The sequence below is a fragment of the Dendrobates tinctorius genome, unplaced genomic scaffold, assembly GCF_039654945.1.
Source record: "Dendrobates tinctorius isolate UK_male_01 unplaced genomic scaffold, ASM3965494v1 ptg000062l, whole genome shotgun sequence".
Classification (NCBI taxonomy): Eukaryota; Metazoa; Chordata; class Amphibia; order Anura; family Dendrobatidae; genus Dendrobates; species Dendrobates tinctorius.
In genome coordinates, this window is record NW_027361730.1 from 41244867 (window position 1) to 41271979 (window position 27113).

Genomic DNA, 27113 nt, shown 5'->3' on the forward strand with positions numbered 1-27113 from the left:
AGCCTGTAGCAGGCATTTACTAACTATAGTTGGTGTGGATTTTGCTGTTGACATTTGTGTCATTGTTGATAAACTACACGGTGTCCTTGCTATTCAAGGACACCCCATCGACATGTCCTGCAGAAGAGCGGAGAAGAGGGAATTGTCTGCAGAGATGAGCAGAGCATGTCCAAAGTTATCATGGCATCTAGAACAGATGGAAACAAAAAGGATGAGAAAGACTCCAATAAGAGCAAACATCATCTATAAAGGTACCTGGATGTCAAAGTTTATTTGCGCTACTTCCTGCTTCTATTCAGTATTGAGGCTCCTGTATGTAGGGTAAAAATGGCTAATAACCACTTCTACTATCTCTTCGCCCTTGTTAAGGACACTAGATCCTTCTAGGGTCAGTGTGCTGCCTAGAAAAAACCGCTGTGTGAATGAGGCCATAGTTGTCAGCCGAGCAAAAGTTTGACTAAATCTCCCAGACACTATAGACAGCTTTGCCATCATTCGGATGTCTGCTGGCTGGCCCATTTCTCTCATCCAAAGGAGCACTGACTCTGGCCAGTGAGGGCAAAATGGCAGTTTTCTTCACAGTCTCACCTCTCTTATCTGAAAGTGCAAAAAAGGAAAAATGAGCAGGGCCCACAGTGGATCCTCTGAGCACTCACATGCCTCGTGTGCACTTTCTCGGAGTGTGATGTCAGAGGTTTCGACGCAGCCAATCCTCGTTAGTATAGTGGTGAGTATCCCCGCCTGTCACGCGGGAGACCGGGGTTCGATTCCCCGACGGGGAGGTTTCTTATGTCCTTGCCACTGCTACGTGAACCTGATTGATCCGGCAATATCTTCATAAGCAGGAGCTTTTGATCTTTTATTGTTCGACTGTCACGCGTTACATATGCGTCTACCACCAAAAGTCCCTACATGTGTGCTAAATCCATCCCCCCCCCCCCCCCCCTAAAAAAAAAAAAAAAGGATCGCGCTCGTACAGCTTTCCATTTTTTTCCCGGCAGGGACGTAATGCCACACCCATGGCCGGTTAGCTCAGTTGGTTAGAGCGTGGTGCTAATAACGCCAAGGTCGCGGGTTTGATCCCCGTACGGGCCAGGAGCAGCTTTTTAGAGGTCATGTTCACTAGTTTCATCCCAGGTAGATCGATGCTGAAGCTGGTTTCTTCCGATTCCGCATTTTGCTCACAGTGTTTACCGTCTCGAATCGTGTGCCTAACTGATTTGCAGAAGTAGTTGTCTCTATGTTGTGGTGTTAATTGAAGCCTGTAGCAGGCATTTACTAACTATAGTTGGTGTGGATTTTGCTGTTGACATTTGTGTCATTGTTGATAAACTACACGGTGTCCTTGCTATTCAAGGACACCCCATCGACATGTCCTGCAGAAGAGCGGAGAAGAGGGAATTGTCTGCAGAGATGAGCAGAGCATGTCCAAAGTTATCATGGCATCTAGAACAGATGGAAACAAAAAGGATGAGAAAGACTCCAATAAGAGCAAACATCATCTATAAAGGTACCTGGATGTCAAAGTTTATTTGCGCTACTTCCTGCTTCTATTCAGTATTGAGGCTCCTGTATGTAGGGTAAAAATGGCTAATAACCACTTCTACTATCTCTTCGCCCTTGTTAAGGACACTAGATCCTTCTAGGGTCAGTGTGCTGCCTAGAAAAAACCGCTGTGTGAATGAGGCCATAGTTGTCAGCCGAGCAAAAGTTTGACTAAATCTCCCAGACACTATAGACAGCTTTGTCATCATTCGGATGTCTGCTGGCTGGCCCATTTCTCTCATCCAAAGGAGCACTGACTCTGGCCAGTGAGGGCAAAATGGCAGTTTTCTTCACAGTCTCACCTCTCTTATCTGAAAGTGCAAAAAAGGAAAAATGAGCAGGGCCCACAGTGGATCCTCTGAGCACTCACATGCCTCGTGTGCACTTTCTCGGAGTGTGATGTCAGAGGTTTCGACGCAGCCAATCCTCGTTAGTATAGTGGTGAGTATCCCCGCCTGTCACGCGGCAGACCGGGGTTCGATTCCCCGACGGGGAGGTTTCTTATGTCCTTGCCACTGCTACGTGAACCTGATTGATCCGGCAATATCTTCATAAGCAGGAGCTTTTGATCTTTTATTGTTCGACTGTCACGCGTTACATATGCGTCTACCACCAAAAGTCCCTACATGTGTGCTAAATCCATCCCCTCCCCCCCCTAAAAAAAAAAAAAAAGGATCGCGCTCGTACAGCTTTCCATTTTTTTCCCTGCAGGGACGTAATGCCACACCCATGGCCGGTTAGCTCAGTTGGTTAGAGCGTGGTGCTAATAACGCCAAGGTCGCGGGTTCGATCCCCGTACGGGCCAGGAGCAGCTTTTTAGAGGTCATGTTCACTAGTTTCATCCCAGGTAGATCGATGCTGAAGCTGGTTTCTTCCGATTCCGCATTTTGCTCACAGTGTTTACCGTCTCGAATCGTGTGCCTAACTGATTTGCAGAAGTAGTTGTCTCTATGTTGTGGTGTTAATTGAAGCCTGTAGCAGGCATTTACTAACTATAGTTGGTGTGGATTTTGCTGTTGACATTTGTGTCATTGTTGATAAACTACACGGTGTCCTTGCTATTCAAGGACACCCCATCGACATGTCCTGCAGAAGAGCGGAGAAGAGGGAATTGTCTGCAGAGATGAGCAGAGCATGTCCAAAGTTATCATGGCATCTAGAACAGATGGAAACAAAAAGGATGAGAAAGACTCCAATAAGAGCAAACATCATCTATAAAGGTACCTGGATGTCAAAGTTTATTTGCGCTACTTCCTGCTTCTATTCAGTATTGAGGCTCCTGTATGTAGGGTAAAAATGGCTAATAACCACTTCTACTATCTCTTCGCCCTTGTTAAGGACACTAGATCCTTCTAGGGTCAGTGTGCTGCCTAGAAAAAACCGCTGTGTGAATGAGGCCATAGTTGTCAGCCGAGCAAAAGTTTGACTAAATCTCCCAGACACTATAGACAGCTTTGCCATCATTCGGATGTCTGCTGGCTGGCCCATTTCTCTCATCCAAAGGAGCACTGACTCTGGCCAGTGAGGGCAAAATGGCAGTTTTCTTCACAGTCTCACCTCTCTTATCTGAAAGTGCAAAAAAGGAAAAATGAGCAGGGCCCACAGTGGATCCTCTGAGCACTCACATGCCTCGTGTGCACTTTCTCGGAGTGTGATGTCAGAGGTTTCGACGCAGCCAATCCTCGTTAGTATAGTGGTGAGTATCCCCGCCTGTCACGCGGGAGACCGGGGTTCGATTCCCCGACGGGGAGGTTTCTTATGTTCTTGCCACTGCTACGTGAACCTGATTGATCCGGCAATATCTTCATAAGCAGGAGCTTTTGATCTTTTATTGTTCGACTGTCACGCGTTACATATGCGTCTACCACCAAAAGTCCCTACATGTGTGCTAAATCCATCCCCCCCCCCCCTAAAAAAAAAAAAAAAGGATCGCGCTCGTACAGCTTTCCATTTTTTTCCCTGCAGGGACGTAATGCCACACCCATGGCCGGTTAGCTCAGTTGGTTAGAGCGTGGTGCTAATAACGCCAAGGTCGCGGGTTCGATCCCCGTACGGGCCAGGAGCAGCTTTTTAGAGGTCATGTTCACTAGTTTCATCCCAGGTAGATCGATGCTGAAGCTGGTTTCTTCCGATTCCGCATTTTGCTCACAGTGTTTACCGTCTCGAATCGTGTGCCTAACTGATTTGCAGAAGTAGTTGTCTCTATGTTGTGGTGTTAATTGAAGCCTGTAGCAGGCATTTACTAACTATAGTTGGTGTGGATTTTGCTGTTGACATTTGTGTCATTGTTGATAAACTACACGGTGTCCTTGCTATTCAAGGACACCCCATCGACATGTCCTGCAGAAGAGCGGAGAAGAGGGAATTGTCTGCAGAGATGAGCAGAGCATGTCCAAAGTTATCATGGCATCTAGAACAGATGGAAACAAAAAGGATGAGAAAGACTCCAATAAGAGCAAACATCATCTATAAAGGTACCTGGATGTCAAAGTTTATTTGCGCTACTTCCTGCTTCTATTCAGTATTGAGGCTCCTGTATGTAGGGTAAAAATGGCTAATAACCACTTCTACTATCTCTTCGCCCTTGTTAAGGACACTAGATCCTTCTAGGGTCAGTGTGCTGCCTAGAAAAAACCGCTGTGTGAATGAGGCCATAGTTGTCAGCCGAGCAAAAGTTTGACTAAATCTCCCAGACACTATAGACAGCTTTGCCATCATTCGGATGTCTGCTGGCTGGCCCATTTCTCTCATCCAAAGGAGCACTGACTCTGGCCAGTGAGGGCAAAATGGCAGTTTTCTTCACAGTCTCACCTCTCTTATCTGAAAGTGCAAAAAAGGAAAAATGAGCAGGGCCCACAGTGGATCCTCTGAGCACTCACATGCCTCGTGTGCACTTTCTCGGAGTGTGATGTCAGAGGTTTCGACGCAGCCAATCCTCGTTAGTATAGTGGTGAGTATCCCCGCCTGTCACGCGGGAGACCGGGGTTCGATTCCCCGACGGGGAGGTTTCTTATGTCCTTGCCACTGCTACGTGAACCTGATTGATCCGGCAATATCTTCATAAGCAGGAGCTTTTGATCTTTTATTGTTCGACTGTCACGCGTTACATATGCGTCTACCACCAAAAGTCCCTACATGTGTGCTAAATCCATCCCCCCCCCCCCTAAAAAAAAAAAAAAAGGATCGCGCTCGTACAGCTTTCCATTTTTTTCCCTGCAGGGACGTAATGCCACACCCATGGCCGGTTAGCTCAGTTGGTTAGAGCGTGGTGCTAATAACGCCAAGGTCGCGGGTTCGATCCCCGTACGGGCCAGGAGCAGCTTTTTAGAGGTCATGTTCACTAGTTTCATCCCAGGTAGATCGATGCTGAAGCTGGTTTCTTCCGATTCCGCATTTTGCTCACAGTGTTTACCGTCTCGAATCGTGTGCCTAACTGATTTGCAGAAGTAGTTGTCTCTATGTTGTGGTGTTAATTGAAGCCTGTAGCAGGCATTTACTAACTATAGTTGGTGTGGATTTTGCTGTTGACATTTGTGTCATTGTTGATAAACTACACGGTGTCCTTGCTATTCAAGGACACCCCATCGACATGTCCTGCAGAAGAGCGGAGAAGAGGGAATTGTCTGCAGAGATGAGCAGAGCATGTCCAAAGTTATCATGGCATCTAGAACAGATGGAAACAAAAAGGATGAGAAAGACTCCAATAAGAGCAAACATCATCTATAAAGGTACCTGGATGTCAAAGTTTATTTGCGCTACTTCCTGCTTCTATTCAGTATTGAGGCTCCTGTATGTAGGGTAAAAATGGCTAATAACCACTTCTACTATCTCTTCGCCCTTGTTAAGGACACTAGATCCTTCTAGGGTCAGTGTGCTGCCTAGAAAAAACCGCTGTGTGAATGAGGCCATAGTTGTCAGCCGAGCAAAAGTTTGACTAAATCTCCCAGACACTATAGACAGCTTTGCCATCATTCGGATGTCTGCTGGCTGGCCCATTTCTCTCATCCAAAGGAGCACTAACTCTGGCCAGTGAGGGCAAAATGGCAGTTTTCTTCACAGTCTCACCTCTCTTATCTGAAAGTGCAAAAAAGGAAAAATGAGCAGGGCCCACAGTGGATCCTCTGAGCACTCACATGCCTCGTGTGCACTTTCTCGGAGTGTGATGTCAGAGGTTTCGACGCAGCCAATCCTCGTTAGTATAGTGGTGAGTATCCCCGCCTGTCACGCGGGAGACCGGGGTTCGATTCCCCGACGGGGAGGTTTCTTATGTTCTTGCCACTGCTACGTGAACCTGATTGATCCGGCAATATCTTCATAAGCAGGAGCTTTTGATCTTTTATTGTTCGACTGTCACGCGTTACATATGCGTCTACCACCAAAAGTCCCTACATGTGTGCTAAATCCATCCCCCCCCCCCCCTAAAAAAAAAAAAAAAAGGATCGCGCTCGTACAGCTTTCCATTTTTTTCCCGGCAGGGACGTAATGCCACACCCATGGCCGGTTAGCTCAGTTGGTTAGAGCGTGGTGCTAATAACGCCAAGGTCGCGGGTTCGATCCCCGTACGGGCCAGGAGCAGCTTTTTAGAGGTCATGTTCACTAGTTTCATCCCAGGTAGATCGATGCTGAAGCTGGTTTCTTCCGATTCCGCATTTTGCTCACAGTGTTTACCGTCTCGAATCGTGTGCCTAACTGATTTGCAGAAGTAGTTGTCTCTATGTTGTGGTGTTAATTGAAGCCTGTAGCAGGCATTTACTAACTATAGTTGGTGTGGATTTTGCTGTTGACATTTGTGTCATTGTTGATAAACTACACGGTGTCCTTGCTATTCAAGGACACCCCATCGACATGTCCTGCAGAAGAGCGGAGAAGAGGGAATTGTCTGCAGAGATGAGCAGAGCATGTCCAAAGTTATCATGGCATCTAGAACAGATGGAAACAAAAAGGATGAGAAAGACTCCAATAAGAGCAAACATCATCTATAAAGGTACCTGGATGTCAAAGTTTATTTGCGCTACTTCCTGCTTCTATTCAGTATTGAGGCTCCTGTATGTAGGGTAAAAATGGCTAATAACCACTTCTACTATCTCTTCGCCCTTGTTAAGGACACTAGATCCTTCTAGGGTCAGTGTGCTGCCTAGAAAAAACCGCTGTGTGAATGAGGCCATAGTTGTCAGCCGAGCAAAAGTTTGACTAAATCTCCCAGACACTATAGACAGCTTTGCCATCATTCGGATGTCTGCTGGCTGGCCCATTTCTCTCATCCAAAGGAGCACTGACTCTGGCCAGTGAGGGCAAAATGGCAGTTTTCTTCACAGTCTCACCTCTCTTATCTGAAAGTGCAAAAAAGGAAAAATGAGCAGGGCCCACAGTGGATCCTCTGAGCACTCACATGCCTCGTGTGCACTTTCTCGGAGTGTGATGTCAGAGGTTTCGACGCAGCCAATCCTCGTTAGTATAGTGGTGAGTATCCCCGCCTGTCACGCGGGAGACCGGGGTTCGATTCCCCGACGGGGAGGTTTCTTATGTTCTTGCCACTGCTACGTGAACCTGATTGATCCGGCAATATCTTCATAAGCAGGAGCTTTTGATCTTTTATTGTTCGACTGTCACGCGTTACATATGCGTCTACCACCAAAAGTCCCTACATGTGTGCTAAATCCATCCCCCCCCCCCCCCCCCTAAAAAAAAAAAAAAAGGATCGCGCTCGTACAGCTTTCCATTTTTTTCCCGGCAGGGACGTAATGCCACACCCATGGCCGGTTAGCTCAGTTGGTTAGAGCGTGGTGCTAATAACGCCAAGGTCGCGGGTTCGATCCCCGTACGGGCCAGGAGCAGCTTTTTAGAGGTCATGTTCACTAGTTTCATCCCAGGTAGATCGATGCTGAAGCTGGTTTCTTCCGATTCCGCATTTTGCTCACAGTGTTTACCGTCTCGAATCGTGTGCCTAACTGATTTGCAGAAGTAGTTGTCTCTATGTTGTGGTGTTAATTGAAGCCTGTAGCAGGCATTTACTAACTATAGTTGGTGTGGATTTTGCTGTTGACATTTGTGTCATTGTTGATAAACTACAAGGTGTCCTTGCTATTCAGGGACACCCCATCGACATGTCCTGCAGAAGAGCGGAGAAGAGGGAATTGTCTGCAGAGATGAGCAGAGCATGTCCAAAGTTATCATGGCATCTAGAACAGATGGAAACAAAAAGGATGAGAAAGACTCCAATAAGAGCAAACATCATCTATAAAGGTACCTGGATGTCAAAGTTTATTTGCGCTACTTCCTGCTTCTATTCAGTATTGAGGCTCCTGTATGTAGGGTAAAAATGGCTAATAACCACTTCTACTATCTCTTCGCCCTTGTTAAGGACACTAGATCCTTCTAGGGTCAGTGTGCTGCCTAGAAAAAACCGCTGTGTGAATGAGGCCATAGTTGTCAGCCGAGCAAAAGTTTGACTAAATCTCCCAGACACTATAGACAGCTTTGCCATCATTCGGATGTCTGCTGGCTGGCCCATTTCTCTCATCCAAAGGAGCACTGACTCTGGCCAGTGAGGGCAAAATGGCAGTTTTCTTCACAGTCTCACCTCTCTTATCTGAAAGTGCAAAAAAGGAAAAATGAGCAGGGCCCACAGTGGATCCTCTGAGCACTCACATGCCTCGTGTGCACTTTCTCGGAGTGTGATGTCAGAGGTTTTGACGCAGCCAATCCTCGTTAGTATAGTGGTGAGTATCCCCGCATGTCACGCGGGAGACCGGGGTTCGATTCCCCGACGGTGAGGTTTCTTATGTCCTTGCCACTGCTACGTGAACCTGATTGATCCGGCAATATCTTCATAAGCAGGAGCTTTTGATCTTTTATTGTTCGACTGTCACGCGTTACATATGCGTCTACCACCAAAAGTCCCTACATGTGTGCTAAATCCATCCCCCCCCCCCCTAAAAAAAAAAAAAAAGGATCGCGCTCGTACAGCTTTCCATTTTTTTCCCTGCAGGGACGTAATGCCACACCCATGGCCGGTTAGCTCAGTTGGTTAGAGCGTGGTGCTAATAACGCCAAGGTCGCGGGTTCGATCCCCGTACGGGCCAGGAGCAGCTTTTTAGAGGTCATGTTCACTAGTTTCATCCCAGGTAGATCGATGCTGAAGCTGGTTTCTTCCGATTCCGCATTTTGCTCACAGTGTTTACCGTCTCGAATCGTGTGCCTAACTGATTTGCAGAAGTAGTTGTCTCTATGTTGTGGTGTTAATTGAAGCCTGTAGCAGGCATTTACTAACTATAGTTGGTGTGGATTTTGCTGTTGACATTTGTGTCATTGTTGATAAACTACACGGTGTCCTTGCTATTCAAGGACACCCCATCGACATGTCCTGCAGAAGAGCGGAGAAGAGGGAATTGTCTGCAGAGATGAGCAGAGCATGTCCAAAGTTATCATGGCATCTAGAACAGATGGAAACAAAAAGGATGAGAAAGACTCCAATAAGAGCAAACATCATCTATAAAGGTACCTGGATGTCAAAGTTTATTTGCGCTACTTCCTGCTTCTATTCAGTATTGAGGCTCCTGTATGTAGGGTAAAAATGGCTAATAACCACTTCTACTATCTCTTCGCCCTTGTTAAGGACACTAGATCCTTCTAGGGTCAGTGTGCTGCCTAGAAAAAACCGCTGTGTGAATGAGGCCATAGTTGTCAGCCGAGCAAAAGTTTGACTAAATCTCCCAGACACTATAGACAGCTTTGCCATCATTCGGATGTCTGCTGGCTGGCCCATTTCTCTCATCCAAAGGAGCACTGACTCTGGCCAGTGAGGGCAAAATGGCAGTTTTCTTCACAGTCTCACCTCTCTTATCTGAAAGTGCAAAAAAGGAAAAATGAGCAGGGCCCACAGTGGATCCTCTGAGCACTCACATGCCTCGTGTGCACTTTCTCGGAGTGTGATGTCAGAGGTTTCGACGCAGCCAATCCTCGTTAGTATAGTGGTGAGTATCCCCGCCTGTCACGCGGGAGACCGGGGTTCGATTCCCCGACGGGGAGGTTTCTTATGTTCTTGCCACTGCTACGTGAACCTGATTGATCCGGCAATATCTTCATAAGCAGGAGCTTTTGATCTTTTATTGTTCGACTGTCACGCGTTACATATGCGTCTACCACCAAAAGTCCCTACATGTGTGCTAAATCCATCCCCCCCCCCCCCCTAAAAAAAAAAAAAAAGGATCGCGCTCGTACAGCTTTCCATTTTTTTCCCTGCAGGGACGTAATGCCACACCCATGGCCGGTTAGCTCAGTTGGTTAGAGCGTGGTGCTAATAACGCCAAGGTCGCGGGTTCGATCCCCGTACGGGCCAGGAGCAGCTTTTTAGAGGTCATGTTCACTAGTTTCATCCCAGGTAGATCGATGCTGAAGCTGGTTTCTTCCGATTCCGCATTTTGCTCACAGTGTTTACCGTCTCGAATCGTGTGCCTAACTGATTTGCAGAAGTAGTTGTCTCTATGTTGTGGTGTTAATTGAAGCCTGTAGCAGGCATTTACTAACTATAGTTGGTGTGGATTTTGCTGTTGACATTTGTGTCATTGTTGATAAACTACACGGTGTCCTTGCTATTCAAGGACACCCCATCGACATGTCCTGCAGAAGAGCGGAGAAGAGGGAATTGTCTGCAGAGATGAGCAGAGCATGTCCAAAGTTATCATGGCATCTAGAACAGATGGAAACAAAAAGGATGAGAAAGACTCCAATAAGAGCAAACATCATCTATAAAGGTACCTGGATGTCAAAGTTTATTTGCGCTACTTCCTGCTTCTATTCAGTATTGAGGCTCCTGTATGTAGGGTAAAAATGGCTAATAACCACTTCTACTATCTCTTCGCCCTTGTTAAGGACACTAGATCCTTCTAGGGTCAGTGTGCTGCCTAGAAAAAACCGCTGTGTGAATGAGGCCATAGTTGTCAGCCGAGCAAAAGTTTGACTAAATCTCCCAGACACTATAGACAGCTTTGCCATCATTCGGATGTCTGCTGGCTGGCCCATTTCTCTCATCCAAAGGAGCACTGACTCTGGCCAGTGAGGGCAAAATGGCAGTTTTCTTCACAGTCTCACCTCTCTTATCTGAAAGTGCAAAAAAGGAAAAATGAGCAGGGCCCACAGTGGATCCTCTGAGCACTCACATGCCTCGTGTGCACTTTCTCGGAGTGTGATGTCAGAGGTTTCGACGCAGCCAATCCTCGTTAGTATAGTGGTGAGTATCCCCGCCTGTCACGCGGGAGACCGGGGTTCGATTCCCCGACGGGGAGGTTTCTTATGTTCTTGCCACTGCTACGTGAACCTGATTGATCCGGCAATATCTTCATAAGCAGGAGCTTTTGATCTTTTATTGTTCGACTGTCACGCGTTACATATGCGTCTACCACCAAAAGTCCCTACATGTGTGCTAAATCCATCCCCCCCCCCCCCCCTAAAAAAATAAAAAAAGGATCGCGCTCGTACAGCTTTCCATTTTTTTCCCTGCAGGGACGTAATGCCACACCCATGGCCGGTTAGCTCAGTTGGTTAGAGCGTGGTGCTAATAACGCCAAGGTCGCGGGTTCGATCCCCGTACGGGCCAGGAGCAGCTTTTTAGAGGTCATGTTCACTAGTTTCATCCCAGGTAGATCGATGCTGAAGCTGGTTTCTTCCGATTCCGCATTTTGCTCACAGTGTTTACCGTCTCGAATCGTGTGCCTAACTGATTTGCAGAAGTAGTTGTCTCTATGTTGTGGTGTTAATTGAAGCCTGTAGCAGGCATTTACTAACTATAGTTGGTGTGGATTTTGCTGTTGACATTTGTGTCATTGTTGATAAACTACACGGTGTCCTTGCTATTCAAGGACACCCCATCGACATGTCCTGCAGAAGAGCGGAGAAGAGGGAATTGTCTGCAGAGATGAGCAGAGCATGTCCAAAGTTATCATGGCATCTAGAACAGATGGAAACAAAAAGGATGAGAAAGACTCCAATAAGAGCAAACATCATCTATAAAGGTACCTGGATGTCAAAGTTTATTTGCGCTACTTCCTGCTTCTATTCAGTATTGAGGCTCCTGTATGTAGGGTAAAAATGGCTAATAACCACTTCTACTATCTCTTCGCCCTTGTTAAGGACACTAGATCCTTCTAGGGTCAGTGTGCTGCCTAGAAAAAACCGCTGTGTGAATGAGGCCATAGTTGTCAGCCGAGCAAAAGTTTGACTAAATCTCCCAGACACTATAGACAGCTTTGCCATCATTCGGATGTCTGCTGGCTGGCCCATTTCTCTCATCCAAAGGAGCACTGACTCTGGCCAGTGAGGGCAAAATGGCAGTTTTCTTCACAGTCTCACCTCTCTTATCTGAAAGTGCAAAAAAGGAAAAATGAGCAGGGCCCACAGTGGATCCTCTGAGCACTCACATGCCTCGTGTGCACTTTCTCGGAGTGTGATGTCAGAGGTTTCGACGCAGCCAATCCTCGTTAGTATAGTGGTGAGTATCCCCGCCTGTCACGCGGGAGACCGTGGTTCGATTCCCCGACGGGGAGGTTTCTTATGTCCTTGCCACTGCTACGTGAACCTGATTGATCCGGCAATATCTTCATAAGCAGGAGCTTTTGATCTTTTATTGTTCGACTGTCACGCGTTACATATGCGTCTACCACCAAAAGTCCCTACATGTGTGCTAAATCCATCCCCCCCCCCCCCCCTAAAAAAAAAAAAAAAGGATCGCGCTCGTACAGCTTTCCATTTTTTTCCCGGCAGGGACGTAATGCCACACCCATGGCCGGTTAGCTCAGTTGGTTAGAGCGTGGTGCTAATAACGCCAAGGTCGCGGGTTCGATCCCCGTACGGGCCAGGAGCAGCTTTTTAGAGGTCATGTTCACTAGTTTCATCCCAGGTAGATCGATGCTGAAGCTGGTTTCTTCCGATTCCGCATTTTGCTCACAGTGTTTACCGTCTCGAATCGTGTGCCTAACTGATTTGCAGAAGTAGTTGTCTCTATGTTGTGGTGTTAATTGAAGCCTGTAGCAGGCATTTACTAACTATAGTTGGTGTGGATTTTGCTGTTGACATTTGTGTCATTGTTGATAAACTACACGGTGTCCTTGCTATTCAAGGACACCCCATCGACATGTCCTGCAGAAGAGCGGAGAAGAGGGAATTGTCTGCAGAGATGAGCAGAGCATGTCCAAAGTTATCATGGCATCTAGAACAGATGGAAACAAAAAGGATGAGAAAGACTCCAATAAGAGCAAACATCATCTATAAAGGTACCTGGATGTCAAAGTTTATTTGCGCTACTTCCTGCTTCTATTCAGTATTGAGGCTCCTGTATGTAGGGTAAAAATGGCTAATAACCACTTCTACTATCTCTTCGCCCTTGTTAAGGACACTAGATCCTTCTAGGGTCAGTGTGCTGCCTAGAAAAAACCGCTGTGTGAATGAGGCCATAGTTGTCAGCCGAGCAAAAGTTTGACTAAATCTCCCAGACACTATAGACAGCTTTGCCATCATTCGGATGTCTGCTGGCTGGCCCATTTCTCTCATCCAAAGGAGCACTGACTCTGGCCAGTGAGGGCAAAATGGCAGTTTTCTTCACAGTCTCACCTCTCTTATCTGAAAGTGCAAAAAAGTAAAAATGAGCAGGGCCCACAGTGGATCCTCTGAGCACTCACATGCCTCGTGTGCACTTTCTCGGAGTGTGATGTCAGAGGTTTCGACGCAGCCAATCCTCGTTAGTATAGTGGTGAGTATCCCCGCCTGTCACGCGGGAGACCGGGGTTCGATTCCCCGACGGGGAGGTTTCTTATGTCCTTGCCACTGCTACGTGAACCTGATTGATCCGGCAATATCTTCATAAGCAGGAGCTTTTGATCTTTTATTGTTCGACTGTCACGCGTTACATATGCGTCTACCACCAAAAGTCCCTACATGTGTGCTAAATCCATCCCCCCCCCCCCTAAAAAAAAAAAAAAAGGATCGCGCTCGTACAGCTTTCCATTTTTTTCCCGGCAGGGACGTAATGCCACACCCATGGCCGGTTAGCTCAGTTGGTTAGAGCGTGGTGCTAATAACGCCAAGGTCGCGGGTTCGATCCCCGTACGGGCCAGGAGCAGCTTTTTAGAGGTCATGTTCACTAGTTTCATCCCAGGTAGATCGATGCTGAAGCTGGTTTCTTCCGATTCCGCATTTTGCTCACAGTGTTTACCGTCTCGAATCGTGTGCCTAACTGATTTGCAGAAGTAGTTGTCTCTATGTTGTGGTGTTAATTGAAGCCTGTAGCAGGCATTTACTAACTATAGTTGGTGTGGATTTTGCTGTTGACATTTGTGTCATTGTTGATAAACTACACGGTGTCCTTGCTATTCAAGGACACCCCATCGACATGTCCTGCAGAAGAGCGGAGAAGAGGGAATTGTCTGCAGAGATGAGCAGAGCATGTCCAAAGTTATCATGGCATCTAGAACAGATGGAAACAAAAAGGATGAGAAAGACTCCAATAAGAGCAAACATCATCTATAAAGGTACCTGGATGTCAAAGTTTATTTGCGCTACTTCCTGCTTCTATTCAGTATTGAGGCTCCTGTATGTAGGGTAAAAATGGCTAATAACCACTTCTACTATCTCTTCGCCCTTGTTAAGGACACTAGATCCTTCTAGGGTCAGTGTGCTGCCTAGAAAAAACCGCTGTGTGAATGAGGCCATAGTTGTCAGCCGAGCAAAAGTTTGACTAAATCTCCCAGACACTATAGACAGCTTTGCCATCATTCGGATGTCTGCTGGCTGGCCCATTTCTCTCATCCAAAGGAGCACTGACTCTGGCCAGTGAGGGCAAAATGGCAGTTTTCTTCACAGTCTCACCTCTCTTATCTGAAAGTGCAAAAAAGGAAAAATGAGCAGGGCCCACAGTGGATCCTCTGAGCACTCACATGCCTCGTGTGCACTTTCTCGGAGTGTGATGTCAGAGGTTTCGACGCAGCCAATCCTCGTTAGTATAGTGGTGAGTATCCCCGCCTGTCACGCGGGAGACCGGGGTTCGATTCCCCGACGGGGAGGTTTCTTATGTCCTTGCCACTGCTACGTGAACCTGATTGATCCGGCAATATCTTCATAAGCAGGAGCTTTTGATCTTTTATTGTTCGACTGTCACGCGTTACATATGCGTCTACCACCAAAAGTCCCTACATGTGTGCTAAATCCATCCCCCCCCCCCTAAAAAAAAAAAAAAAAGGATCGCGCTCGTACAGCTTTCCATTTTTTTCCCTGCAGGGACGTAATGCCACACCCATGGCCGGTTAGCTCAGTTGGTTAGAGCGTGGTGCTAATAACGCCAAGGTCGCGGGTTCGATCCCCGTACGGGCCAGGAGCAGCTTTTTAGAGGTCATGTTCACTAGTTTCATCCCAGGTAGATCGATGCTGAAGCTGGTTTCTTCCGATTCCGCATTTTGCTCACAGTGTTTACCGTCTCGAATCGTGTGCCTAACTGATTTGCAGAAGTAGTTGTCTCTATGTTGTGGTGTTAATTGAAGCCTGTAGCAGGCATTTACTAACTATAGTTGGTGTGGATTTTGCTGTTGACATTTGTGTCATTGTTGATAAACTACACGGTGTCCTTGCTATTCAAGGACACCCCATCGACATGTCCTGCAGAAGAGCGGAGAAGAGGGAATTGTCTGCAGAGATGAGCAGAGCATGTCCAAAGTTATCATGGCATCTAGAACAGATGGAAACAAAAAGGATGAGAAAGACTCCAATAAGAGCAAACATCATCTATAAAGGTACCTGGATGTCAAAGTTTATTTGCGCTACTTCCTGCTTCTATTCAGTATTGAGGCTCCTGTATGTAGGGTAAAAATGGCTAATAACCACTTCTACTATCTCTTCGCCCTTGTTAAGGACACTAGATCCTTCTAGGGTCAGTGTGCTGCCTAGAAAAAACCGCTGTGTGAATGAGGCCATAGTTGTCAGCCGAGCAAAAGTTTGACTAAATCTCCCAGACACTATAGACAGCTTTGCCATCATTCGGATGTCTGCTGGCTGGCCCATTTCTCTCATCCAAAGGAGCACTGACTCTGGCCAGTGAGGGCAAAATGGCAGTTTTCTTCACAGTCTCACCTCTCTTATCTGAAAGTGCAAAAAAGGAAAAATGAGCAGGGCCCACAGTGGATCCTCTGAGCACTCACATGCCTCGTGTGCACTTTCTCGGAGTGTGATGTCAGAGGTTTCGACGCAGCCAATCCTCGTTAGTATAGTGGTGAGTATCCCCGCCTGTCACGCGGGAGACCGGGGTTCGATTCCCCGACGGGGAGGTTTCTTATGTCCTTGCCACTGCTACGTGAACCTGATTGATCCGGCAATATCTTCATAAGCAGGAGCTTTTGATCTTTTATTGTTCGACTGTCACGCGTTACATATGCGTCTACCACCAAAAGTCCCTACATGTGTGCTAAATCCATCCCCCCCCCCCCTAAAAAAAAAAAAAAAGGATCGCGCTCGTACAGCTTTCCATTTTTTTCCCGGCAGGGACGTAATGCCACACCCATGGCCGGTTAGCTCAGTTGGTTAGAGCGTGGTGCTAATAACGCCAAGGTCGCGGGTTCGATCCCCGTACGGGCCAGGAGCAGCTTTTTAGAGGTCATGTTCACTAGTTTCATCCCAGGTAGATCGATGCTGAAGCTGGTTTCTTCCGATTCCGCATTTTGCTCACAGTGTTTACCGTCTCGAATCGTGTGCCTAACTGATTTGCAGAAGTAGTTGTCTCTATGTTGTGGTGTTAATTGAAGCCTGTAGCAGGCATTTACTAACTATAGTTGGTGTGGATTTTGCTGTTGACATTTGTGTCATTGTTGATAAACTACACGGTGTCCTTGCTATTCAAGGACACCCCATCGACATGTCCTGCAGAAGAGCGGAGAAGAGGGAATTGTCTGCAGAGATGAGCAGAGCATGTCCAAAGTTATCATGGCATCTAGAACAGATGGAAACAAAAAGGATGAGAAAGACTCCAATAAGAGCAAACATCATCTATAAAGGTACCTGGATGTCAAAGTTTATTTGCGCTACTTCCTGCTTCTATTCAGTATTGAGGCTCCTGTATGTAGGGTAAAAATGGCTAATAACCACTTCTACTATCTCTTCGCCCTTGTTAAGGACACTAGATCCTTCTAGGGTCAGTGTGCTGCCTAGAAAAAACCGCTGTGTGAATGAGGCCATAGTTGTCAGCCGAGCAAAAGTTTGACTAAATCTCCCAGACACTATAGACAGCTTTGCCATCATTCGGATGTCTGCTGGCTGGCCCATTTCTCTCATCCAAAGGAGCACTGACTCTGGCCAGTGAGGGCAAAATGGCAGTTTTCTTCACAGTCTCACCTCTCTTATCTGAAAGTGCAAAAAAGGAAAAATGAGCAGGGCCCACAGTGGATCCTCTGAGCACTCACATGCCTCGTGTGCACTTTCTCGGAGTGTGATGTCAGAGGTTTCGACGCAGCCAATCCTCGTTAGTATAGTGGTGAGTATCCCCGCCTGTCACGCGGGAGACCGGGGTTCGATTCCCCGACGGGGAGGTTTCTTATGTCCTTGCCACTGCTACGTGAACCTGATTGATCCGGCAATATCTTCATAAGCAGGAGCTTTTGATCTTTTATTGTTCGACTGTCACGCGTTACATATGCGTCTACCACCAAAAGTCCCTACATGTGTGCTAAATCCATCCCCCCCCCCCCTAAAAAAAAAAAAAAAGGATCGCGCTCGTACAGCTTTCCATTTTTTTCCCTGCAGGGACGTAATGCCACACCCATGGCCGGTTAGCTCAGTTGGTTAGAGCGTGGTGCTAATAACGCCAAGGTCGCGGGTTCGATCCCCGTACGGGCCAGGAGCAGCTTTTTAGAGGTCATGTTCACTAGTTTCATCCCAGGTAGATCGATGCTGAAGCTGGTTTCTTCCGATTCCGCATTTTGCTCACAGTGTTTACCGTCTCGAATCGTGTGCCTAACTGATTTGCAGAAGTAGTTGTCTCTATGTTGTGGTGTTAATTGAAGCCTGTAGCAGGCATTTACTAACTATAGTTGGTGTGGATTTTGCTGTTGACATTTGTGTCATTGTTGATAAACTACACGGTGTCCTTGCTATTCAAGGACACCCCATCGACATGTCCTGCAGAAGAGCGGAGAAGAGGGAATTGTCTGCAGAGATGAGCAGAGCATGTCCAAAGTTATCATGGCATCTAGAACAGATGGAAACAAAAAGGATGAGAAAGACTCCAATAAGAGCAAACATCATCTATAAAGGTACCTGGATGTCAAAGTTTATTTGCGCTACTTCCTGCTTCTATTCAGTATTGAGGCTCCTGTATGTAGGGTAAAAATGGCTAATAACCACTTCTACTATCTCTTCGCCCTTGTTAAGGACACTAGATCCTTCTAGGGTCAGTGTGCTGCCTAGAAAAAACCGCTGTGTGAATGAGGCCATAGTTGTCAGCCGAGCAAAAGTTTGACTAAATCTCCCAGACACTATAGACAGCTTTGCCATCATTCGGATGTCTGCTGGCTGGCCCATTTCTCTCATCCAAAGGAGCACTGACTCTGGCCAGTGAGGGCAAAATGGCAGTTTTCTTCACAGTCTCACCTCTCTTATCTGAAAGTGCAAAAAAGGAAAAATGAGCAGGGCCCACAGTGGATCCTCTGAGCACTCACATGCCTCGTGTGCACTTTCTCGGAGTGTGATGTCAGAGGTTTCGACGCAGCCAATCCTCGTTAGTATAGTGGTGAGTATCCCCGCCTGTCACGCGGGAGACCGGGGTTCGATTCCCCGACGGGGAGGTTTCTTATGTTCTTGCCACTGCTACGTGAACCTGATTGATCCGGCAATATCTTCATAAGCAGGAGCTTTTGATCTTTTATTGTTCGACTGTCACGCGTTACATATGCGTCTACCACCAAAAGTCCCTACATGTGTGCTAAATCCATCCCCCCCCCCCCCCCCTAAAAAAAAAAAAAAAGGATCGCGCTCGTACAGCTTTCCATTTTTTTCCCGGCAGGGACGTAATGCCACACCCATGGCCGGTTAGCTCAGTTGGTTAGAGCGTGGTGCTAATAACGCCAAGGTCGCGGGTTCGATCCCCGTACGGGCCAGGAGCAGCTTTTTAGAGGTCATGTTCACTAGTTTCATCCCAGGTAGATCGATGCTGAAGCTGGTTTCTTCCGATTCCGCATTTTGCTCACAGTGTTTACCGTCTCGAATCGTGTGCCTAACTGATTTGCAGAAGTAGTTGTCTCTATGTTGTGGTGTTAATTGAAGCCTGTAGCAGGCATTTACTAACTATAGTTGGTGTGGATTTTGCTGTTGACATTTGTGTCATTGTTGATAAACTACACGGTGTCCTTGCTATTCAAGGACACCCCATCGACATGTCCTGCAGAAGAGCGGAGAAGAGGGAATTGTCTGCAGAGATGAGCAGAGCATGTCCAAAGTTATCATGGCATCTAGAACAGATGGAAACAAAAAGGATGAGAAAGACTCCAATAAGAGCAAACATCATCTATAAAGGTACCTGGATGTCAAAGTTTATTTGCGCTACTTCCTGCTTCTATTCAGTATTGAGGCTCCTGTATGTAGGGTAAAAATGGCTAATAACCACTTCTACTATCTCTTCGCCCTTGTTAAGGACACTAGATCCTTCTAGGGTCAGTGTGCTGCCTAGAAAAAACCGCTGTGTGAATGAGGCCATAGTTGTCAGCCGAGCAAAAGTTTGACTAAATCTCCCAGACACTATAGACAGCTTTGCCATCATTCGGATGTCTGCTGGCTGGCCCATTTCTCTCATCCAAAGGAGCACTGACTCTGGCCAGTGAGGGCAAAATGGCAGTTTTCTTCACAGTCTCACCTCTCTTATCTGAAAGTGCAAAAAAGGAAAAATGAGCAGGGCCCACAGTGGATCCTCTGAGCACTCACATGCCTCGTGTGCACTTTCTCGGAGTGTGATGTCAGAGGTTTCGACGCAGCCAATCCTCGTTAGTATAGTGGTGAGTATCCCCGCCTGTCACGCGGGAGACCGGGGTTCGATTCCCCGACGGGGAGGTTTCTTATGTTCTTGCCACTGCTACGTGAACCTGATTGATCCGGCAATATCTTCATAAGCAGGAGCTTTTGATCTTTTATTGTTCGACTGTCACGCGTTACATATGCGTCTACCACCAAAAGTCCCTACATGTGTGCTAAATCCATCCCCCCCCCCCCTAAAAAAAAAAAAAAAGGATCGCGCTCGTACAGCTTTCCATTTTTTTCCCGGCAGGGACGTAATGCCACACCCATGGCCGGTTAGCTCAGTTGGTTAGAGCGTGGTGCTAATAACGCCAAGGTCGCGGGTTCGATCCCCGTACGGGCCAGGAGCAGCTTTTTAGAGGTCATGTTCACTAGTTTCATCCCAGGTAGATCGATGCTGAAGCTGGTTTCTTCCGATTCCGCATTTTGCTCACAGTGTTTACCGTCTCGAATCGTGTGCCTAACTGATTTGCAGAAGTAGTTGTCTCTATGTTGTGGTGTTAATTGAAGCCTGTAGCAGGCATTTACTAACTATAGTTGGTGTGGATTTTGCTGTTGACATTTGTGTCATTGTTGATAAACTACAAGGTGTCCTTGCTATTCAAGGACACCCCATCGACATGTCCTGCAGAAGAGCGGAGAAGAGGGAATTGTCTGCAGAGATGAGCAGAGCATGTCCAAAGTTATCATGGCATCTAGAACAGATGGAAACAAAAAGGATGAGAAAGACTCCAATAAGAGCAAACATCATCTATAAAGGTACCTGGATGTCAAAGTTTATTTGCGCTACTTCCTGCTTCTATTCAGTATTGAGGCTCCTGTATGTAGGGTAAAAATGGCTAATAACCACTTCTACTATCTCTTCGCCCTTGTTAAGGACACTAGATCCTTCTAGGGTCAGTGTGCTGCCTAGAAAAAACCGCTGTGTGAATGAGGCCATAGTTGTCAGCCGAGCAAAAGTTTGACTAAATCTCCCAGACACTATAGACAGCTTTGCCATCATTCGGATGTCTGCTGGCTGGCCCATTTCTCTCATCCAAAGGAGCACTGACTCTGGCCAGTGAGGGCAAAATGGCAGTTTTCTTCACAGTCTCACCTCTCTTATCTGAAAGTGCAAAAAAGGAAAAATGAGCAGGGCCCACAGTGGATCCTCTGAGCACTCACATGCCTCGTGTGCACTTTCTCGGAGTGTGATGTCAGAGGTTTCGACGCAGCCAATCCTCGTTAGTATAGTGGTGAGTATCCCCGCCTGTCACGCGGGAGACCGGGGTTCGATTCCCCGACGGGGAGGTTTCTTATGTCCTTGCCACTGCTACGTGAACCTGATTGATCCGGCAATATCTTCATAAGCAGGAGCTTTTGATCTTTTATTGTTCGACTGTCACGCGTTACATATGCGTCTACCACCAAAAGTCCCTACATGTGTGCTAAATCCATCCCCCCCCCCCCTAAAAAAAAAAAAAAAGGATCGCGCTCGTACAGCTTTCCATTTTTTTCCCTGCAGGGACGTAATGCCACACCCATGGCCGGTTAGCTCAGTTGGTTAGAGCGTGGTGCTAATAACGCCAAGGTCGCGGGTTCGATCCCCGTACGGGCCAGGAGCAGCTTTTTAGAGGTCATGTTCACTAGTTTCATCCCAGGTAGATCGATGCTGAAGCTGGTTTCTTCCGATTCCGCATTTTGCTCACAGTGTTTACCGTCTCGAATCGTGTGCCTAACTGATTTGCAGAAGTAGTTGTCTCTATGTTGTGGTGTTAATTGAAGCCTGTAGCAGGCATTTACTAACTATAGTTGGTGTGGATTTTGCTGTTGACATTTGTGTCATTGTTGATAAACTACACGGTGTCGTTGCTATTCAAGGACACCCCATCGACATGTCCTGCAGAAGAGCGGAGAAGAGGGAATTGTCTGCAGAGATGAGCAGAGCATGTCCAAAGTTATCATGGCATCTAGAACAGATGGAAACAAAAAGGATGAGAAAGACTCCAATAAGAGCAAACATCATCTATAAAGGTACCTGGATGTCAAAGTTTATTTGCGCTACTTCCTGCTTCTATTCAGTATTGAGGCTCCTGTATGTAGGGTAAAAATGGCTAATAACCACTTCTACTATCTCTTCGCCCTTGTTAAGGACACTAGATCCTTCTAGGGTCAGTGTGCTGCCTAGAAAAAACCGCTGTGTGAATGAGGCCATAGTTGTCAGCCGAGCAAAAGTTTGACTAAATCTCCCAGACACTATAGACAGCTTTGCCATCATTCGGATGTCTGCTGGCTGGCCCATTTCTCTCATCCAAAGGAGCACTGACTCTGGCCAGTGAGGGCAAAATGGCAGTTTTCTTCACAGTCTCACGTCTCTTATCTGAAAGTGCAAAAAAGGAAAAATGAGCAGGGCCCACAGTGGATCCTCTGAGCACTCACATGCCTCGTGTGCACTTTCTCGGAGTGTGATGTCAGAGGTTTCGACGCAGCCAATCCTCGTTAGTATAGTGGTGAGTATCCCCGCCTGTCACGCGGGAGACCGGGGTTCGATTCCCCGACGGGGAGGTTTCTTATGTCCTTGCCACTGCTACGTGAACCTGATTGATCCGGCAATATCTTCATAAGCAGGAGCTTTTGATCTTTTATTGTTCGACTGTCACGCGTTACATATGCGTCTACCACCAAAAGTCCCTACATGTGTGCTAAATCCACCCCCCCCCCCTAAAAAAAAAAAAAAAGGATCGCGCTCGTACAGCTTTCCATTTTTTTCCCGGCAGGGACGTAATGCCACACCCATGGCCGGTTAGCTCAGTTGGTTAGAGCGTGGTGCTAATAACGCCAAGGTCGCGGGTTCGATCCCCGTACGGGCCAGGAGCAGCTTTTTAGAGGTCATGTTCACTAGTTTCATCCCAGGTAGATCGATGCTGAAGCTGGTTTCTTCCGATTCCGCATTTTGCTCACAGTGTTTACCGTCTCGAATCGTGTGCCTAACTGATTTGCAGAAGTAGTTGTCTCTATGTTGTGGTGTTAATTGAAGCCTGTAGCAGGCATTTACTAACTATAGTTGGTGTGGATTTTGCTGTTGACATTTGTGTCATTGTTCATAAACTACACGGTGTCCTTGCTATTCAAGGACACCCCATCGACATGTCCTGCAGAAGAGCGGAGAAGAGGGAATTGTCTGCAGAGATGAGCAGAGCATGTCCAAAGTTATCATGGCATCTAGAACAGATGGAAACAAAAAGGATGAGAAAGACTCCAATAAGAGCAAACATCATCTATAAAGGTACCTGGATGTCAAAGTTTATTTGCGCTACTTCCTGCTTCTATTCAGTATTGAGGCTCCTGTATGTAGGGTAAAAATGGCTAATAACCACTTCTACTATCTCTTCGCCCTTGTTAAGGACACTAGATCCTTCTAGGGTCAGTGTGCTGCCTAGAAAAAACCGCTGTGTGAATGAGGCCATAGTTGTCAGCCGAGCAAAAGTTTGACTAAATCTCCCAGACACTATAGACAGCTTTGCCATCATTCGGATGTCTGCTGGCTGGCCCATTTCTCTCATCCAAAGGAGCACTGACTCTGGCCAGTGAGGGCAAAATGGCAGTTTTCTTCACAGTCTCACCTCTCTTATCTGAAAGTGCAAAAAAGGAAAAATGAGCAGGGCCCACAGTGGATCCTCTGAGCACTCACATGCCTCGTGTGCACTTTCTCGGAGTGTGATGTCAGAGGTTTCGACGCAGCCAATCCTCGTTAGTATAGTGGTGAGTATCCCCGCCTGTCACGCGGGAGACCGGGGTTCGATTCCCCGACGGGGAGGTTTCTTATGTCCTTGCCACTGCTACGTGAACCTGATTGATCCGGCAATATCTTCATAAGCAGGAGCTTTTGATCTTTTATTGTTCGACTGTCACGCGTTACATATGCGTCTACCACCAAAAGTCCCTACATGTGTGCTAAATCCATCCCCCCCCCCCCTAAAAAAAAAAAAAAAGGATCGCGCTCGTACAGCTTTCCATTTTTTTCCCTGCAGGGACGTAATGCCACACCCATGGCCGGTTAGCTCAGTTGGTTAGAGCGTGGTGCTAATAACGCCAAGGTCGCGGGTTCGATCCCCGTACGGGCCAGGAGCAGCTTTTTAGAGGTCATGTTCACTAGTTTCATCCCAGGTAGATCGATGCTGAAGCTGGTTTCTTCCGATTCCGCATTTTGCTCACAGTGTTTACCGTCTCGAATCGTGTGCCTAACTGATTTGCAGAAGTAGTTGTCTCTATGTTGTGGTGTTAATTGAAGCCTGTAGCAGGCATTTACTAACTATAGTTGGTGTGGATTTTGCTGTTGACATTTGTGTCATTGTTGATAAACTACACGGTGTCCTTGCTATTCAAGGACACCCCATCGACATGTCCTGCAGAAGAGCGGAGAAGAGGGAATTGTCTGCAGAGATGAGCAGAGCATGTCCAAAGTTATCATGGCATCTAGAACAGATGGAAACAAAAAGGATGAGAAAGACTCCAATAAGAGCAAACATCATCTATAAAGGTACCTGGATGTCAAAGTTTATTTGCGCTACTTCCTGCTTCTATTCAGTATTGAGGCTCCTGTATGTAGGGTAAAAATGGCTAATAACCACTTCTACTATCTCTTCGCCCTTGTTAAGGACACTAGATCCTTCTAGGGTCAGTGTGCTGCCTAGAAAAAACCGCTGTGTGAATGAGGCCATAGTTGTCAGCCGAGCAAAAGTTTGACTAAATCTCCCAGACACTATAGACAGCTTTGCCATCATTCGGATGTCTGCTGGCTGGCCCATTTCTCTCATCCAAAGGAGCACTGACTCTGGCCAGTGAGGGCAAAATGGCAGTTTTCTTCACAGTCTCACCTCTCTTATCTGAAAGTGCAAAAAAGGAAAAATGAGCAGGGCCCACAGTGGATCCTCTGAGCACTCACATGCCTCGTGTGCACTTTCTCGGAGTGTGATGTCAGAGGTTTCGACGCAGCCAATCCTCGTTAGTATAGTGGTGAGTATCCCCGCCTGTCACGCGGGAGACCGGGGTTCGATTCCCCGACGGGGAGGTTTCTTATGTCCTTGCCACTGCTACGTGAACCTGATTGATCCGGCAATATCTTCATAAGCAGGAGCTTTTGATCTTTTATTGTTCGACTGTCACGCGTTACATATGCGTCTACCACCAAAAGTCCCTACATGTGTGCTAAATCCATCCCCCCCCCCCCTAAAAAAAAAAAAAAAGGATCGCGCTCGTACAGCTTTCCATTTTTTTCCCTGCAGGGACGTAATGCCACACCCATGGCCGGTTAGCTCAGTTGGTTAGAGCGTGGTGCTAATAACGCCAAGGTCGCGGGTTCGATCCCCGTACGGGCCAGGAGCAGCTTTTTAGAGGTCATGTTCACTAGTTTCATCCCAGGTAGATCGATGCTGAAGCTGGTTTCTTCCGATTCCGCATTTTGCTCACAGTGTTTACCGTCTCGAATCGTGTGCCTAACTGATTTGCAGAAGTAGTTGTCTCTATGTTGTGGTGTTAATTGAAGCCTGTAGCAGGCATTTACTAACTATAGTTGGTGTGGATTTTGCTGTTGACATTTGTGTCATTGTTGATAAACTACACGGTGTCCTTGCTATTCAAGGACACCCCATCGACATGTCCTGCAGAAGAGCGGAGAAGAGGGAATTGTCTGCAGAGATGAGCAGAGCATGTCCAAAGTTATCATGGCATCTAGAACAGATGGAAACAAAAAGGATGAGAAAGACTCCAATAAGAGCAAACATCATCTATAAAGGTACCTGGATGTCAAAGTTTATTTGCGCTACTTCCTGCTTCTATTCAGTATTGAGGCTCCTGTATGTAGGGTAAAAATGGCTAATAACCACTTCTACTATCTCTTCGCCCTTGTTAAGGACACTAGATCCTTCTAGGGTCAGTGTGCTGCCTAGAAAAAACCGCTGTGTGAATGAGGCCATAGTTGTCAGCCGAGCAAAAGTTTGACTAAATCTCCCAGACACTATAGACAGCTTTGCCATCATTCGGATGTCTGCTGGCTGGCCCATTTCTCTCATCCAAAGGAGCACTGACTCTGGCCAGTGAGGGCAAAATGGCAGTTTTCTTCACAGTCTCACCTCTCTTATCTGAAAGTGCAAAAAAGGAAAAATGAGCAGGGCCCACAGTGGATCCTCTGAGCACTCACATGCCTCGTGTGCACTTTCTCGGAGTGTGATGTCAGAGGTTTCGACGCAGCCAATCCTCGTTAGTATAGTGGTGAGTATCCCCGCCTGTCACGCGGGAGACCGGGGTTCGATTCCCCGACGGGGAGGTTTCTTATGTTCTTGCCACTGCTACGTGAACCTGATTGATCCGGCAATATCTTCATAAGCAGGAGCTTTTGATCTTTTATTGTTCGACTGTCACGCGTTACATATGCGTCTACCACCAAAAGTCCCTACATGTGTGCTAAATCCATCCCCCCCCCCCCTAAAAAAAAAAAAAAAGGATCGCGCTCGTACAGCTTTCCATTTTTTTCCCTGCCAAAGTTTATTTGCGCTACTTCCTGCTTCTATTCAGTATTGAGGCTCCTGTATGTAGGGTAAAAATGGCTAATAACCACTTCTACTATCTCTTCGCCCTTGTTAAGGACACTAGATCCTTCTAGGGTCAGTGTGCTGCCTAGAAAAAACCGCTGTGTGAATGAGGCCATAGTTGTCAGCCGAGCAAAAGTTTGACTAAATCTCCCAGACACTATAGACAGCTTTGCCATCATTCGGATGTCTGCTGGCTGGCCCATTTCTCTCATCCAAAGGAGCACTGACTCTGGCCAGTGAGGGCAAAATGGCAGTTTTCTTCACAGTCTCACCTCTCTTATCTGAAAGTGCAAAAAAGGAAAAATGAGCAGGGCCCACAGTGGATCCTCTGAGCACTCACATGCCTCGTGTGCACTTTCTCGGAGTGTGATGTCAGAGGTTTCAACGCAGCCAATCCTCGTTAGTATAGTGGTGAGTATCCCCGCCTGTCACGCGGGAGACCGGGGTTCGATTCCCCGACGGGGAGGTTTCTTATGTTCTTGCCACTGCTACGTGAACCTGATTGATCCGGCAATATCTTCATAAGCAGGAGCTTTTGATCTTTTATTGTTCGACTGTCACGCGTTACATATGCGTCTACCACCAAAAGTCCCTACATGTGTGCTAAATCCATCCCCCCCCCCCCCCTAAAAAAAAAAAAAAAGGATCGCGCTCGTACAGCTTTCCATTTTTTTCCCGGCAGGGACGTAATGCCACACCCATGGCCGGTTAGCTCAGTTGGTTAGAGCGTGGTGCTAATAACGCCAAGGTCGCGGGTTCGATCCCCGTACGGGCCAGGAGCAGCTTTTTAGAGGTCATGTTCACTAGTTTCATCCCAGGTAGATCGATGCTGAAGCTGGTTTCTTCCGATTCCGCATTTTGCTCACAGTGTTTACCGTCTCGAATCGTGTGCCTAACTGATTTGCAGAAGTAGTTGTCTCTATGTTGTGGTGTTAATTGAAGCCTGTAGCAGGCATTTACTAA

At 47.1% G+C, this 27113-nt stretch overlaps 40 non-coding genes across 40 annotated transcripts; all 40 read left to right on the forward strand.

Moving 5' to 3' along the window:
* Window positions 1-710: 710 nt before the first annotated feature.
* TRNAD-GUC (transfer RNA aspartic acid (anticodon GUC)) lies at window positions 711-782 on the forward strand. Its single transcript has one exon. It is a non-coding gene; the product is annotated as a tRNA-Asp (tRNA).
* A 239-nt stretch (window positions 783-1021) lies between these two features.
* Window positions 1022-1095, forward strand: TRNAI-AAU (transfer RNA isoleucine (anticodon AAU)). The gene has a single exon. It is a non-coding gene; the product is annotated as a tRNA-Ile (tRNA).
* Window positions 1096-2276: 1181 nt separating this feature from the next.
* TRNAI-AAU (transfer RNA isoleucine (anticodon AAU)) lies at window positions 2277-2350 on the forward strand. Its single transcript has one exon. It is a non-coding gene; the product is annotated as a tRNA-Ile (tRNA).
* An 874-nt stretch (window positions 2351-3224) lies between these two features.
* TRNAD-GUC (transfer RNA aspartic acid (anticodon GUC)) lies at window positions 3225-3296 on the forward strand. Its single transcript has one exon. It is a non-coding gene; the product is annotated as a tRNA-Asp (tRNA).
* Window positions 3297-3530: 234 nt separating this feature from the next.
* TRNAI-AAU (transfer RNA isoleucine (anticodon AAU)) lies at window positions 3531-3604 on the forward strand. Its single transcript has one exon. It is a non-coding gene; the product is annotated as a tRNA-Ile (tRNA).
* Window positions 3605-4478: 874 nt separating this feature from the next.
* TRNAD-GUC (transfer RNA aspartic acid (anticodon GUC)) lies at window positions 4479-4550 on the forward strand. The gene has a single exon. It is a non-coding gene; the product is annotated as a tRNA-Asp (tRNA).
* A 234-nt stretch (window positions 4551-4784) lies between these two features.
* TRNAI-AAU (transfer RNA isoleucine (anticodon AAU)) lies at window positions 4785-4858 on the forward strand. The gene has a single exon. It is a non-coding gene; the product is annotated as a tRNA-Ile (tRNA).
* An 874-nt stretch (window positions 4859-5732) lies between these two features.
* TRNAD-GUC (transfer RNA aspartic acid (anticodon GUC)) lies at window positions 5733-5804 on the forward strand. The gene has a single exon. It is a non-coding gene; the product is annotated as a tRNA-Asp (tRNA).
* A 236-nt stretch (window positions 5805-6040) lies between these two features.
* Window positions 6041-6114, forward strand: TRNAI-AAU (transfer RNA isoleucine (anticodon AAU)). The gene has a single exon. It is a non-coding gene; the product is annotated as a tRNA-Ile (tRNA).
* Window positions 6115-6988: 874 nt separating this feature from the next.
* TRNAD-GUC (transfer RNA aspartic acid (anticodon GUC)) lies at window positions 6989-7060 on the forward strand. Its single transcript has one exon. It is a non-coding gene; the product is annotated as a tRNA-Asp (tRNA).
* A 239-nt stretch (window positions 7061-7299) lies between these two features.
* On the forward strand, window positions 7300-7373 carry TRNAI-AAU (transfer RNA isoleucine (anticodon AAU)). Its single transcript has one exon. It is a non-coding gene; the product is annotated as a tRNA-Ile (tRNA).
* A 1180-nt stretch (window positions 7374-8553) lies between these two features.
* TRNAI-AAU (transfer RNA isoleucine (anticodon AAU)) lies at window positions 8554-8627 on the forward strand. The gene has a single exon. It is a non-coding gene; the product is annotated as a tRNA-Ile (tRNA).
* An 874-nt stretch (window positions 8628-9501) lies between these two features.
* On the forward strand, window positions 9502-9573 carry TRNAD-GUC (transfer RNA aspartic acid (anticodon GUC)). Its single transcript has one exon. It is a non-coding gene; the product is annotated as a tRNA-Asp (tRNA).
* Window positions 9574-9809: 236 nt separating this feature from the next.
* On the forward strand, window positions 9810-9883 carry TRNAI-AAU (transfer RNA isoleucine (anticodon AAU)). Its single transcript has one exon. It is a non-coding gene; the product is annotated as a tRNA-Ile (tRNA).
* An 874-nt stretch (window positions 9884-10757) lies between these two features.
* On the forward strand, window positions 10758-10829 carry TRNAD-GUC (transfer RNA aspartic acid (anticodon GUC)). Its single transcript has one exon. It is a non-coding gene; the product is annotated as a tRNA-Asp (tRNA).
* Window positions 10830-11066: 237 nt separating this feature from the next.
* On the forward strand, window positions 11067-11140 carry TRNAI-AAU (transfer RNA isoleucine (anticodon AAU)). Its single transcript has one exon. It is a non-coding gene; the product is annotated as a tRNA-Ile (tRNA).
* A 1183-nt stretch (window positions 11141-12323) lies between these two features.
* Window positions 12324-12397, forward strand: TRNAI-AAU (transfer RNA isoleucine (anticodon AAU)). The gene has a single exon. It is a non-coding gene; the product is annotated as a tRNA-Ile (tRNA).
* An 874-nt stretch (window positions 12398-13271) lies between these two features.
* TRNAD-GUC (transfer RNA aspartic acid (anticodon GUC)) lies at window positions 13272-13343 on the forward strand. Its single transcript has one exon. It is a non-coding gene; the product is annotated as a tRNA-Asp (tRNA).
* Window positions 13344-13577: 234 nt separating this feature from the next.
* On the forward strand, window positions 13578-13651 carry TRNAI-AAU (transfer RNA isoleucine (anticodon AAU)). Its single transcript has one exon. It is a non-coding gene; the product is annotated as a tRNA-Ile (tRNA).
* An 874-nt stretch (window positions 13652-14525) lies between these two features.
* Window positions 14526-14597, forward strand: TRNAD-GUC (transfer RNA aspartic acid (anticodon GUC)). Its single transcript has one exon. It is a non-coding gene; the product is annotated as a tRNA-Asp (tRNA).
* Window positions 14598-14831: 234 nt separating this feature from the next.
* On the forward strand, window positions 14832-14905 carry TRNAI-AAU (transfer RNA isoleucine (anticodon AAU)). Its single transcript has one exon. It is a non-coding gene; the product is annotated as a tRNA-Ile (tRNA).
* Window positions 14906-15779: 874 nt separating this feature from the next.
* On the forward strand, window positions 15780-15851 carry TRNAD-GUC (transfer RNA aspartic acid (anticodon GUC)). Its single transcript has one exon. It is a non-coding gene; the product is annotated as a tRNA-Asp (tRNA).
* A 234-nt stretch (window positions 15852-16085) lies between these two features.
* Window positions 16086-16159, forward strand: TRNAI-AAU (transfer RNA isoleucine (anticodon AAU)). The gene has a single exon. It is a non-coding gene; the product is annotated as a tRNA-Ile (tRNA).
* An 874-nt stretch (window positions 16160-17033) lies between these two features.
* Window positions 17034-17105, forward strand: TRNAD-GUC (transfer RNA aspartic acid (anticodon GUC)). Its single transcript has one exon. It is a non-coding gene; the product is annotated as a tRNA-Asp (tRNA).
* A 234-nt stretch (window positions 17106-17339) lies between these two features.
* TRNAI-AAU (transfer RNA isoleucine (anticodon AAU)) lies at window positions 17340-17413 on the forward strand. The gene has a single exon. It is a non-coding gene; the product is annotated as a tRNA-Ile (tRNA).
* Window positions 17414-18287: 874 nt separating this feature from the next.
* TRNAD-GUC (transfer RNA aspartic acid (anticodon GUC)) lies at window positions 18288-18359 on the forward strand. Its single transcript has one exon. It is a non-coding gene; the product is annotated as a tRNA-Asp (tRNA).
* Window positions 18360-18597: 238 nt separating this feature from the next.
* TRNAI-AAU (transfer RNA isoleucine (anticodon AAU)) lies at window positions 18598-18671 on the forward strand. The gene has a single exon. It is a non-coding gene; the product is annotated as a tRNA-Ile (tRNA).
* Window positions 18672-19545: 874 nt separating this feature from the next.
* Window positions 19546-19617, forward strand: TRNAD-GUC (transfer RNA aspartic acid (anticodon GUC)). Its single transcript has one exon. It is a non-coding gene; the product is annotated as a tRNA-Asp (tRNA).
* Window positions 19618-19851: 234 nt separating this feature from the next.
* On the forward strand, window positions 19852-19925 carry TRNAI-AAU (transfer RNA isoleucine (anticodon AAU)). The gene has a single exon. It is a non-coding gene; the product is annotated as a tRNA-Ile (tRNA).
* Window positions 19926-20799: 874 nt separating this feature from the next.
* On the forward strand, window positions 20800-20871 carry TRNAD-GUC (transfer RNA aspartic acid (anticodon GUC)). Its single transcript has one exon. It is a non-coding gene; the product is annotated as a tRNA-Asp (tRNA).
* A 234-nt stretch (window positions 20872-21105) lies between these two features.
* Window positions 21106-21179, forward strand: TRNAI-AAU (transfer RNA isoleucine (anticodon AAU)). The gene has a single exon. It is a non-coding gene; the product is annotated as a tRNA-Ile (tRNA).
* Window positions 21180-22053: 874 nt separating this feature from the next.
* On the forward strand, window positions 22054-22125 carry TRNAD-GUC (transfer RNA aspartic acid (anticodon GUC)). The gene has a single exon. It is a non-coding gene; the product is annotated as a tRNA-Asp (tRNA).
* A 232-nt stretch (window positions 22126-22357) lies between these two features.
* Window positions 22358-22431, forward strand: TRNAI-AAU (transfer RNA isoleucine (anticodon AAU)). Its single transcript has one exon. It is a non-coding gene; the product is annotated as a tRNA-Ile (tRNA).
* An 874-nt stretch (window positions 22432-23305) lies between these two features.
* TRNAD-GUC (transfer RNA aspartic acid (anticodon GUC)) lies at window positions 23306-23377 on the forward strand. Its single transcript has one exon. It is a non-coding gene; the product is annotated as a tRNA-Asp (tRNA).
* Window positions 23378-23611: 234 nt separating this feature from the next.
* On the forward strand, window positions 23612-23685 carry TRNAI-AAU (transfer RNA isoleucine (anticodon AAU)). The gene has a single exon. It is a non-coding gene; the product is annotated as a tRNA-Ile (tRNA).
* Window positions 23686-24559: 874 nt separating this feature from the next.
* On the forward strand, window positions 24560-24631 carry TRNAD-GUC (transfer RNA aspartic acid (anticodon GUC)). Its single transcript has one exon. It is a non-coding gene; the product is annotated as a tRNA-Asp (tRNA).
* A 234-nt stretch (window positions 24632-24865) lies between these two features.
* TRNAI-AAU (transfer RNA isoleucine (anticodon AAU)) lies at window positions 24866-24939 on the forward strand. Its single transcript has one exon. It is a non-coding gene; the product is annotated as a tRNA-Ile (tRNA).
* Window positions 24940-25813: 874 nt separating this feature from the next.
* Window positions 25814-25885, forward strand: TRNAD-GUC (transfer RNA aspartic acid (anticodon GUC)). Its single transcript has one exon. It is a non-coding gene; the product is annotated as a tRNA-Asp (tRNA).
* A 659-nt stretch (window positions 25886-26544) lies between these two features.
* TRNAD-GUC (transfer RNA aspartic acid (anticodon GUC)) lies at window positions 26545-26616 on the forward strand. Its single transcript has one exon. It is a non-coding gene; the product is annotated as a tRNA-Asp (tRNA).
* A 236-nt stretch (window positions 26617-26852) lies between these two features.
* Window positions 26853-26926, forward strand: TRNAI-AAU (transfer RNA isoleucine (anticodon AAU)). Its single transcript has one exon. It is a non-coding gene; the product is annotated as a tRNA-Ile (tRNA).
* Window positions 26927-27113: the final 187 nt, after the last annotated feature.